Source organism: Coregonus clupeaformis, chromosome 12, assembly GCF_020615455.1.
Source record: "Coregonus clupeaformis isolate EN_2021a chromosome 12, ASM2061545v1, whole genome shotgun sequence".
Lineage (NCBI taxonomy): Eukaryota > Metazoa > Chordata > Actinopteri > Salmoniformes > Salmonidae > Coregonus > Coregonus clupeaformis.
Genome location: NC_059203.1, coordinates 20785520 through 20798129, shown reverse-complemented (window position 1 = coordinate 20798129; position 12610 = coordinate 20785520). Strand labels below are relative to the sequence as shown.

The following is a 12610-nucleotide window of genomic DNA, read 5'->3' as shown; positions in this document are numbered from 1 at the left end:
GTCAGGTTGTTGTAGCTGGTCTGTAGCTGGTCTCTCTCTTTAGTCAGGTTGTTGTAGCTGGTCTGTAACTGGTCTCTTTCGTCACAGTAATGCTGACCAGTGACTAAGGGAACAGTTAAAATATTAATCAATGATTATGTCACTGATTATTAAGAATGCTTCAGTAAAAACACACTAAACTTACAGTGTACACACAGGCCTATGATCCCAGCCAGTAGGAGAATACACAACAATCCAAGACACAATGCAGCAACTCCGAATGTTCTCTTCCACCACTGAAAATATACTGAATCACAAGATATTTTCATACAATCTTTGCACCAACATTTATTGTTTAATTTAGTTTTATATCACAGAAATGCATTATTAGCTTTCAACACAACCCCACCCCCATGAGACTCAAACACTGACACTGTGTGTGTGTGTGTGTGTGTGTGTGTGTGTGTGTGTGTGTGTTTGTGTGCGTTGATACCTGAATATTGAAAGCCATCTCTTGTTCTGGACTTGACGTGTATGTCGTCATCAATATCCAAGATATTCATTGTGCTGGAGGCATTTTCCTCTCTCTGTGTATAGATTTCCTCAGTTATCTTTACATATATGCTCAAGTACTGTGTATGTACCTTGCACTGCTTTAGGTCTACATTCAGAAAATATGATGGTTGTACATGTTCACTATGTACTAAAGCTTGTCATTTAAAAACACTTTAGACAAAATCACTTGAGACAAAAAAATTGTCAAATACTGTATAATAGTATGCCAAATAAGCACACATAAACAGTACATTTCTCAGACCCCCAGTGTCACATTAGAATATGAATACAAAATAACAAAGGTAATGAAAAAACATTCTTACCATGGTCCGTCACAGTTAAATGGATTAATCCAAATATGTTGCACTGGTGTGCATGTAAGTAAAATGGAGGGGTGGTTTGAGCTGGTGACAATGACTCAATGGCTTATTTGCCATGTTACAATATTTGACTAGGCTAAAGTCTGATTACAACACGTGACTCAACACGTCAAAACTCCCCCCCCCCCAAAAAAAATATATATACAGTGGGGAAAAAAAGTATTTAGTCAGCCACCAATTGTGCAAGTTCTCCCACTTAAAAAGATGAGAGAGGCCTGTAATTTTCATCATAGGTACACGTCAACTATGACAGACAAAATGAGAAAAAAAATTCCAGAAAATCACATTGTAGGATTTTTTATGAATTTATTGGCATATGATGGTGGAAAATAAGTATTTGATCAATAACAAAAGTTTCTCAATACTTTGTTATATACCCTTTGTTGGCAATGACACAGGTCAAACGTTTTCTGTAAGTCTTCACAAGGTTTTCACACACTGTTGCTGGTATTTTGGCCCATTCCTCCATGCAAATCTCCTCTAGAGCAGTGATGTTTTGGGGCTGTCGCTGGGCAACACAGACTTTCAACTCCCTCCAAAGATTTTCTATGGGGTTGAGATCTGGAGACTGGCTAGGCCACTCCAGGACCTTGAAATGCTTCTTACGAAGCCACTCCTTCGTTGCCCGGGCGGTGTGTTTGGGATCATTGTCATGCTGAAAGACCCAGCCACGTTTCATCTTCAATGCCCTTGCTGATGGAAGGAGGGTTTCACTCAAAATCTCACGATACATGGCCCCATTCATTCTTTCCTTTACACGGATCAGTCGTCCTGGTCCCTTTGCAGAAAAACAGCCCCAAAGCATGATGTTTCCAACCCCATGCTTCACAGTAGGTATGGTGTTCTTTGGATGCAACTCAGCATTCTTTGTCCTCCAAACATGACGAGTTGAGTTTTAACCAAAAAAGTTATATTTTGGTTTCATCTGACCATATGACATTCTCCCAATCCTCTTCTGGATCATCCAAATGCACTTCAGACGGGCCTGGACATGTACTGGCTTAAGCAGGGGGACACGTCTCGCACTGCAGGATTTGAGTCCCTGGCGGCGTAGTGTGTTACTGATGGTTGGCTTTGTTACTTTGGTCCCAGCTCTCTGCAGGTCATTCACTAGGTCCCCCCGTGTGGTTCTGGGATTTTTGCTCACCGTTCTTGTGATCATTTTGACCCCACGGGGTGAGATCTTGCGTGGAGCCCCAGATCGAGGGAGATTATCAGTGGTCTTGTATGTCTTCCATTTCCTAATAATTGCTCCCACAGTTGATTTCTTCAAACCAAGCTGCTTACCTATTGCAGATTCAGTCTTCCCAGCCTGGTGCAGGTCTACAATTTTGTTTTTGGTGTCCTTTGACAGCTCTTTGGTCTTGGCCATTGTGAAGTTTGGAGTGTGACTGTTTGAGGTTGTGGACAGGTGTATTTTATACTGATAACAAGTTCAAACAGGTGCCATTAATACAGGTAACGAGTGGAGGACAGAGGAGCCTCTGAAAGAAGAAGTTACAGGTCTGTGAGAGCCAGAAATCTTGCTTGTTTGTAGGTGACCAAATACTTATTTTCCACCATAATTTGCAAATAAATTCATTAAAAATCCTACAATGTGATTTTCTGGATTTTGTTTCCTCAATTTGTCTGTCATAGTTGACGTGTACCTATGATGAAAATTACAGGCCTCTCTCATCTTTTTAAGTGGGAGAACTTGCACAATTGGTGGCTGACTAAATACTTTTTTCCCCCACTGTATATATATATATTTTTTTTTTTACAGTTTATTAATAAAGTTCAAAAAATTGGAACATTATGCTGCTTTGAAAGTTGATAAACTTGTAAACCCACGTAGGAGAAAAGGTATTTCTAAGATTCTGCTGGGATTATCCACACTTGCTCTATAGTACATTACTCATGTATTTAGAATAGAAAGACTTTCACCAAACTGCGAAACACTAACAGTATTAAATTGTCTAATTTTTTAGGACATGCAGCACATTGTTTATATTGTTGCTATAGAACATTTCCATTTCTCCCCCCCCCTCGGTCTCATGTCATGTTCTCATTAGAAACCCAGTCAGTTGAGCAATTAGGCTTTATTTTGCCTCAGTCCTTCTCTCTCACGTTGAATGCCTTGTCACTGTTGCAGCATTTAGATTAGGAGACAGTGAGTCTCTCATAGAACAGTGACAGGCATGGGTCCCTTTTACCATTTGAATTGTAAAGATAACTATACTATTAGGGACGTCAAACGTTCAGGCAGACTATGGAAGCTCTACTCTGGAGTTACCAGTTAAATGATGCCTGAGAGCGTTTTATAAACTCTCTAAATGTTTGAATGTTTGAATGTTTAAATGTGAGTGGGAACATAAACTATCATCCAAAATGGAATTATTTTTGCCATATTAAATTATTTTAAAATCCGCCAATTTCCCTAATGTGGACACACAAGCTCCCATTTTCACCTCAATCAATTGAGTGAAGTTACAGTACTCATCATTATTCCTCAGATTGGTGATGTTAATATAAAAATTTATACTCAAGATGACACTAAATTGATTGCTTTAAACAGATTAATGTCTTTGATTTTGTTAATTTGCGTCAATTCAAATCTGGTATTGGAACAAAAAGAGGTCAATACACGTCTTCTAAAATAGACTAGGATTTTAATTAATGCAAAACACTTCAATGGTAAATATGATGTTCGTATATACGGGTCCACTGAAATACCACGCAGGGCATACAGAGAACTGGTTCATTGTTATAAGTTCTTCTTTAAAATACTCTGACAGAGATAGTTCCTGCTCCCTGCTGGCCTATCAGAGTAGAGACTGAGCGTGGTTTAGACTTACTCAGCCTATCGTTGGCGCACAGGCTTGTAACAGCCCTTTGGCGCTTCACTGTTGCCAGGCATAAGTTGTTATCTGCAGCTTGTCCCGAGTCAGCACCCATAGACACAGTTTGTAGCAGAACACATGTCCTTGGGCGTTCTAACAAAGAGGCAGTGTTTGTGTCTGTGTGAGACACAAGTCTTATCTCCCCCTACTCCCTAACAGCTCCTCACATGAATCACAGCTTGTTATGTTAAACAGTCTATATCAGTACAGCACAAACCTATTATGTTTAATCATTAATGCTTTCTTATTAAGCTAACAGCACATCTAAAATATAAGAGAATAATTTCCCACAGTTTGCTACCGTTGATTTTATCATATACGCATATCGGTCGCAAGACTTAGAAAGCAGTTGTCATTTTCAAACTCTTATGGCAAGGGAAAATTGGGGCGCTCTCGTTATAAAAGCCACTGGCCACAAACAAATACATGGATTTAAATATTAAATATCGTCTGTGCATTGCAATGAGTGTACACATGCTACCTAGCTAGCTAATTAGCTAGATCAACACACAAGACAGACACATTGCTGTTCGAGTATCCAGAAGAAATTCCATCCCTTACCTTATGATGCATTAATTCAGTACACTCCCTCCTCTGTCAATGCAATGTTCTTTGTGCCATTTTTATTCAAATTTGCACTGACTGATCAACAATGTCAAGTTACTTTTCAGTGTGATCCCAAAAGTCTGAACCCAGTAAGCAAAATTACGTATTTTCCAGATGTTGAAGTTAGGTTCATTTTAGATTCTGAATGAATGGTGAAAATACGTATTTTCAGGTAGTTTAAAATACGTATTTTCCGGACGTTGAAAATACGCATTTTCCGGATATTGAAAGTACATCTTTTCGGACGTTGGAATCAGGTTAATTTTCTGTTCTGAATGAATGTAGAAAATACTTTCTCTACTTTTAATTTATTGTACTGTTATGTACTGCACACTGCTTTGCTCTATTTTAACATTTTAGTCATTTAGCAGATGCTCTTACAGTCAGTTCATTCATCTTACAACAGCTAGGTGAGATTCGGGAGCTCGAGGATGAGTTGACCAGTTGAATCAGTTGTGCTAGCTCTGGAATAGATCGATTACATGGAACGGGGACCGGACCAAATCTAAACCGAAACATAGACGTCTACGATTGGTTCAGATTTGGTCCGGACCGAACCAAAAAATCTACATCTGGGGATGAGATTCCCTAAAAAAAAACACGCCACTTTGATACAACTGCGACTTTTTCGTTGCAGTGTTTTTAGAGTCCCGTCCCATGGACGATGAAATCAAGGCCAGTCTGGACCGCACCAAAAAAATAAGGCTGGTTGATGGCTACTTCCCTTAGTGGGAAGTAGCCATCAACAAGCAAAAAACTGGAGGGGGGTCTGGGGGTACTCCCCCGGATTTTGGGGGGATTTTCTTTCCAAATGCTCACTCTTATTCCATACTTTGAGAGTCACTTCCAGGAACTGGTATGTGTTTAATGTGAAGCAGCTGTTGATATTCACCCCCCCTCCCCTCTTTAAAGGGAGAATCCATACGTTTTGCATAAATGCAAATAGCCATGTCTATGAAGTAATAGCCAGGGCCCGGTTTCCCATAGCGATGGAACTTAAGCTTACGATGCATCGTTTCTATAACGGCCAAAGAAGTCACATGCCTTTCCCAAAACACCACGTCGGGAGAACTTTCAATAAGTGCACATCGTTAGAGCATGTGGTGATACTGATTAAGATTGAAAGAAAGGCAGCGCTGCTCTCGGATCAGCTTTCTCAATTATAATCTTACCTTAACATTAGATACTGACGACATATAAGCTCCTAGAGAGAAATGATCACCCATGGCTGCAAATATTGAGGCGGCTTCTTCTAATGCTTAGGCTATGCACTAAATGAAATATTTGGCACATCATTGCGCACGTTGTTAGGCCTACACATAATTTGCATTTGAGTAATTTAGCAGACGCTCTTATACAGATCAACTTACAGGAGCAATTAGGGTTAAGTGCCTTGCTCAAGGGCACTTAGACAGATGTTTCACATAGTCGGCTCAGGGATTTGAACCAGCGACTTTTTTGTTGCTGGCCCAACGCTCTTAACCACTCGTTGATAAATGGCTACTACAGGTTCTCATGTATCGACAGGCATATGTAGTTTACCCAAGTTCGTTGTGGTTTGTCTCTTAGAAGTGCACAACTGGCACCTGTAGCGGCAGCGAATTGTCAAATTCTATTGATTTCCATACAATATCGATGTGAGTGATTAATCTGCGCACGCTATTGGATACAGTAGAACAAGCTAATCCATTTCAGTCTGGAGTGGCCGCTTGGTAAATGTTGATGAGTGAGCAGTTTCTAAGGTGCTAATTTAGCAAAATGCAAGTTATCTGAACACAAGTGAGACACGTGTGTATAACACATTTTTATGTCTTGGTCTTCAAAATATCAAGACTTATTTCAGAATATTGATTATGAATTTGGACATTTAAAACGGGTATTTTGACATTTGGCTATAAATCCAAACTCTATGACAACAGGAAGCAGCAACAGTATCATTTTCAACCTATGTTCTAGGAATATAAATGGTACTTTTAACATAATTTTTCTACTACAGGATTCTACTTAATCAGGTAAAATATATTGAATGAGCCCATAAAATGTGCTATGATTTATTGATTTTGACAATATTAGTGAAATTGTGAAAATAAGTTCTGGCTAATACTATACTATACATCATTAGGCAGCCTGGGATCCACTCTGAATATAGTACCGTTTTACTTGTTTCACTTCAATAATAGTGAAACTGAGCAATTGTCAATTTGCATTCCAGGCTAGGCATTAGGGGTGGTATCTTTCAATCTGGGTTCTCTATGTATGTACATTTTGAACTGAACTTCTTTAGGACAGCAATACTTTTATTAGCAGCTTGACATCAGTACAGCTTTCTTCAGCGTATGGAAACGCATTCCTTCTAATTCCTCAGTAAGCTATCACACCATTTCTATCAACTTTGAAACAGGGGAGGCCCTAAAAGACTTCTCCCTTGGCCGTCATACCAGTATTGTTATTTGATTGGAGGATATAATGCTGACAGGTTATTGATGCACTGTACAGTGGATGGGCCGTATGCAAATATTGTGAGTGTTGTAATGCAACGCATATGCGCGTGTGTTTGTGTATGTGTGTGTGTGTGTTTGTGTATGTGTGTGTGCGGTCACAGGTTATACAAAAACAAGATACTTCCCCTTCTGTTTTTTCTCAACAGCTTGGTCAATGTGCATCCTGCCTACCCTTCTTGCAGTTGGGCTATTTCGTCAGTTTGGAAGTCAAGATCATCAAAAATCTCTTTTCTTAGACTTACTCCTTCTAAATTGTGCTTAGGTCGAACTTTTGGTTCACAATCTGTTCCTTTCTTTCCCTCTGTCTTAACTTGTCCTTTCATTACCCTATTCTGAGCTTTAGGGCCCGCTCATATGGCCTTGTCAGCTAATTCCTCTTTTATCTTAGACCAGGGGTGTCAAACACAGTCCATGAAGGGCCTAGTGTTTGCTTATTGGGCCTCCTGATGCCTTATTGCTTAAATAAACAGGGCTGCCAACTTTTGAAGAAAGCTTGGAGTGGGATTTGCCATCGTGATTGGGGTCCTCCTCCCCCAGAAAGATTTTACTGTTTTAAAGCACATTTCCTGCAATTCTATGTATTTTGACATATTTTAGGCCTATGACCAGAGTGGTTTTTAAATCACAGGTCAGGTGTATTCAGGATGATTTGAACATTGAAAGAACACTAAACATTCGACGACTTCTTTACTTTGAGATTAAGAACATCTGCCCTTTTCTTTAAATAGACTGACCAGGTGAATCCAGATGAAACCTATGATCCCTTATTGATGTCACTTTTTTAAATCCACTTCAATCAGTGTAGATGAAGGGGAGGAGATGGGTTAAAGGAGGATTTTTAAGCCTTGAGACAATTGAGACATGGATTGTGTATGTGTGCCATTCAGAGGGTGAATGGGCAAGACAACATATTTAAGTGCCTTTGAACAGGGTATGGTAGTAGGTGCACCAGTTTGTGTCAAGAACTGCAACACTGCAGGGGTTTTCACGCTCAACAGTTTCCTGTGTGTATTAAGAATGGTCCACCACCCAAAGGACATCCAGCCAACTTGACACAACTGTGGGAAGCGTTGGAGTCAACATGGGCCAGCATCCCTGTGGAATGCTTTTGAAACTTTGTAGAGTCCATGCCCCGTTGAATTGAGGTTGTTGTGAGGGCAAAAAAGGGGGGGGGGGGCACTTAATATTAGGAAGGTATCCTTAATGTTTTGGACACTCTGTGTATATAACACTTTTCAAGATACCCAAAGCGTCCACCACCAATGTGTAATGTAGTTTTAGTCTAGTTTTAGTCACAGCCATTTTAATGACATAATAGGCAGCATTTTCTTTATATTAAATAATGACTGTATTAGGCTACCTCTAACTTCATGTGCCACCACTAGTCAGCTATCTACTCCCCCTGTCCCCCTCCTTACCACCCGGACTTCCTTAAACTATTTACAGCTCTGATTTTCTCCCAATAATAACCGCCAAGGGGGTAACAAACAGTGGTTTCCTAGAAAGGGGAGAATTTGAGTTTATTGCTGTAATCCTATTATTCAACAAATAGCATTAGTTGTTCCTTTTAATTTAAAATTTAAAAAGCAACCGCAACTCGCATTTGTTTGTGCAACATGGATAAATGAATAACAGGGCGCAAGGGAAAATAGAGCTTCTGATGAGATCAACTCAAACATAGCATGACATTATTGTTTCTACTTGAGGTTAGTTACAAGTGAAGTGTCCTGGCTTCGCATCAGTTCAAAAGATTGAGGAGTGACTGAAGAGGCCGCCTGGGAGCTGTGTGGGTTGCCGGGCAGATCTGCCCAATCAGACAGCACAACTGAAAGATGTCAATTCTGTCAATGAGAGGATTGCATGAAATATTCTGCATGCATACTACAGGATTCTACTTAATCAGGTAAAATATATTGAATGAGCCCATAAAATGTGCTATGATTTATTGATTTTGACAATATTAGTGAAATTGTGAAAATAAGTTCTGGCTAATACTATACTATACATCATTAGGCAGCCTGGGATCCACTCTGAATATAGTACCGTTTTACTTGTTTCACTTCAATAATAGTGAAACTGAGCAATTGTCAATTTGCATTCCAGGCTAGGCATTAGGGGTGGTATCTTTCAATCTGGGTTCTCTATGTATGTACATTTTGAACTGAACTTCTTTAGGACAGCAATACTTTTATTAGCAGCTTGACATCAGTACAGCTTTCTTCAGCGTATGGAAACGCATTCCTTCTAATTCCTCAGTTAGCTATCACACCATTTTTATCAACTTTGAAACAGGGGAGGCCCTAAAAGACTTCTCCCTTGGCCGTCATACCAGATTGTTATTTGATTGGAGGATATAATGCTGACAGGTTATTGATGCACTGTACAGTGGATGGGCCGTATGCAAATATTGTGAGTGTTGTAATGCAACGCATGTGCGCGTGTGTTTGTGTATGTGTGTGTGTGTGTTTGTGTATGTGTGTGTGCGGTCACAGGTTATACAAAAACAAGATACTTCCCCTTCTGTTTTTTCTCAACAGCTTGGTCAATGTGCATCCTGCCTACCCTTCTTGCAGTTGGGCTATTTCGTCAGTTTGGAAGTCAAGATCATCAAAAATCTCTTTTCTTAGACTTACTCCTTCTAAATTGTGCTTAGGTCGAACTTTTGGTTCACAATCTGTTCCTTTCTTTCCCTCTGTCTTAACTTGTCCTTTCATTACCCTATTCTGAGCTTTAGGGCCCGCTCATATGGCCTTGTCAGCTAATTCCTCTTTTATCTTAGACCAGGGGTGTCAAACACAGTCCATGAAGGGCCTAGTGTTTGCTGGTTTTTGGTTTTTCCTTTCAATTGAGACCTAGACAACCCAAAAAAAGGCAACTTTTCAGGAAGTGAAAAGAACTCATGGCCAACAACCGGACTACATTTTAGGTCAGATATTCACACGTCACCAAATAATTGCTATTTACAACAACAACAACAAAATACAGTTATAATAGAGTTTTGCACACATTATAGGTTTGTTTAATCATTGATTAGAACGGTCCGAGTCTGCATCATTGAACACATTGACATTTCTGCATTAATTCTCCATTAACTGATAAGCATGAAAGGTTAATCATGTGAATCATTTATATAAAGTGTGTACGCATACTAATGATTAACTAAGGCACAATTTTATGTACTTTACACAATCAATCGTTGCAATTGCAGTTGAATAACTCACTTTGTTTATTCCCAAAAGTCCAGGCGCACACTCGGGGCTGTAGCTAGCCCAAAGGGTCAGCAGATGGCGATATTGAGTCCTTTCATCTTATCGTCCAAAGGCATTATATGCAGCCGGCTATACACTCCTGTCCCCGTGGACCGGTTCGTACATTAACAATTCTTCATTCAGGCTGCAAAGGCGTCAATTTCCTCCTTAACTCGATTTAATAGCGAGAAGGTGGGAAGAAATGGGGGAAATATGCGTACTTTCTTTATGAAACACCATTTTCCATCACCATGCTAGAGTGGCTAATACCTAGGATTGCTAGTCCCGGATGTTGCGTACAGCAACATCGGGAAGTAGCATTAGCCACTCTAGCATGCTCCCTGCTCTGCTGTTGACCCTCCTGTAGCTCCCTGCTCTGCTGTTGACCTTCCTCTAGCTCTCTGCTCTGTTGTTGACCTTCCTGTAGCTCCCTGCTCTGCTGTTGACCCTCCTGTAGCTCCCTGCTCTGTTGTTCACCCTCCTGTAGCTCCCTGCTCTGTTGTTCACCCTCCTGTAGTGCACTGCTCTGCTGACCCCTGTTTGGTAGTTCTCTGCTTTGCTGTTGTCTGCTCTGCTATTTGATGCCTGTTGTCTTAAACATTTCAAATAAGAGAAACAATATCAATACAACAATTGAAAATGCATTTGCTAAATCATTCAGTGGCAGTGTAGAATGTTCATCGATTTCAGTACTTCAGCATTGCCATTTTCATAACAACAATTTACATTTAGCTAGCACTATAGGTAAAAGGTATGCTCTTTCATATCCAAGATTCAATGACAATGGATTGGGTTAGCCAAATGTATTTAGTAGCTACCTAGCCATTTCATTTGCACTCTCCCTCAAAACACAATATCAACAGTAGTTTTATATCTGAGAAATATTTGTCTTACTCCAGAAAGATATAATATTACTACGGCAGAAAGTAATTAAAGTGCAATTTACCTCTGATCACATCTGGCAACTGCCCCACAAACATGAACCAAAATCTCCTCAGAAAAGTGAAGATGTGAGCCTTGGTGGAGATGGGGTTTGACGGACTGCTTTGAGAGCCAACAGGCTTAAGAGTTTTGATGAAAAGCTATTTTGAATACATTTAATTGGTCAAGGGGCCGTAAAACGTTCATACAGAAGTAAAGGGCAACCAATAATATTGATTCATATCAAAACCTTTGAAACACCACATTTGGAGTTACCAGGTTTTCTTCTGACAGTGATGATGTGGTGCTTTGAAAGCCCACAGCTATGGCTTGTTTGTCTGTAAGGGAACACTATGGCTTTTTAAATGCCGACACGAAACCTACTCTGGAGAAAGTTTAGAAGCGCCACTGAATGGCATTGTATTTGTCTGTAAAGGAATGCCACTTCTGAAGTGGGAAGAAAGTCCATTATTATGGCGACCAGAACTGTCAATCAAATAATCTTGAGCTGGCTGCTTGCAGACCACTCTCTCCTAAAAAAAAGTATATTAAAGAAAACACATCTAGCTACCCTACCATAAAAAAAAAAACAGCATAAAAACAACATTGCAGTACTTCAATCAGCAACGTTTATTGTTGCCATGGAAACAATACAGAACATTCTATACCTTCTATACCAGAGCAGAATTCTACTGAAAAGGTGCAGAGGCTTCTGATGTGGCACTTTTTTTTTTTATGTCTGAAAAGTTATCATTTGTCGCTATCGACACGTTACTGTAACTGCATTCTATGGGTAATATGATTATGACATGTACAGCTTCTAGTAGAGACCTATACTCTTTACAGTCTTCCATAGCTGCCGGAAGTAGTTTGGGGGTGGGGGTGGCGGCGGGGGTTGGCAGCACTAAAGAAGGCTATATTGGTCTGCTAATACAGGACTATTAAAGGACCAATGCACTACTTTTGTGACAAAAACATTTCCCCCCCAAATAATTTTTTTTATTGATAAAATAGTGCAGTGCAGCTGCCTTCGCTTCACAAGTAAGCAGGTGTGTAGTGCTGGCGGAGCACGAGGGAGCAGCACTCCAGCACTTTTTTGAATTTGAGAATACACAGAAAATTTATTCTGGTCAATTCTAAATCAATGATGTTTAATTACCACAAAAATTCCACGAAGAACAATGGAGTGACAAACGAAATAAATATGTAGGCTACGGCAGCCTGGAAGTAGGTCAATGGTGCTTTCTTCCCTGTCTTCTCTCTGGCGAATGATGAAGAACTGTAGGCTACATGTGTGCACTGCGGAGACCTGTTGGAGGCTTGGCAACTTCAGAACATTGATAAATCTAAATTCGCCGTGTTTGACTTGATGTTCATAAAACTCCACCGACCTGCTCTTGCGCAGTGGAACCCAGAACGACATGTGGCCACAGCAAAGCCCAAGAGCCTGAGCCTCTCTGTAAGTTGCAGTAGCCCTGCTTAGGATATTTAGCTTATATCGGCTAGTGGTTGAGACGCAGGGCCCATTCTAGCTTGCT

General features: G+C 40.2%; 1 protein-coding gene and 1 long non-coding RNA gene across 2 annotated transcripts in view; one reads left to right on the top strand and one right to left on the bottom strand.

The window, feature by feature from the left end:
• LOC121578813 (glutamate receptor-interacting protein 2-like) overlaps positions 1 to 12610 on the top strand; it is a 189980-nt gene that overhangs the window by 41595 nt on the left and 135775 nt on the right. The window lies entirely within an intron of this gene.
• LOC121577930 lies at positions 2 to 943 on the bottom strand. The gene is made up of 4 exons (XR_006002714.2): positions 858 to 943; positions 473 to 566; positions 185 to 286; positions 2 to 103 (listed from the first exon to the last, which is right to left on the bottom strand). It is a non-coding gene; the product is annotated as an uncharacterized LOC121577930 (long non-coding RNA).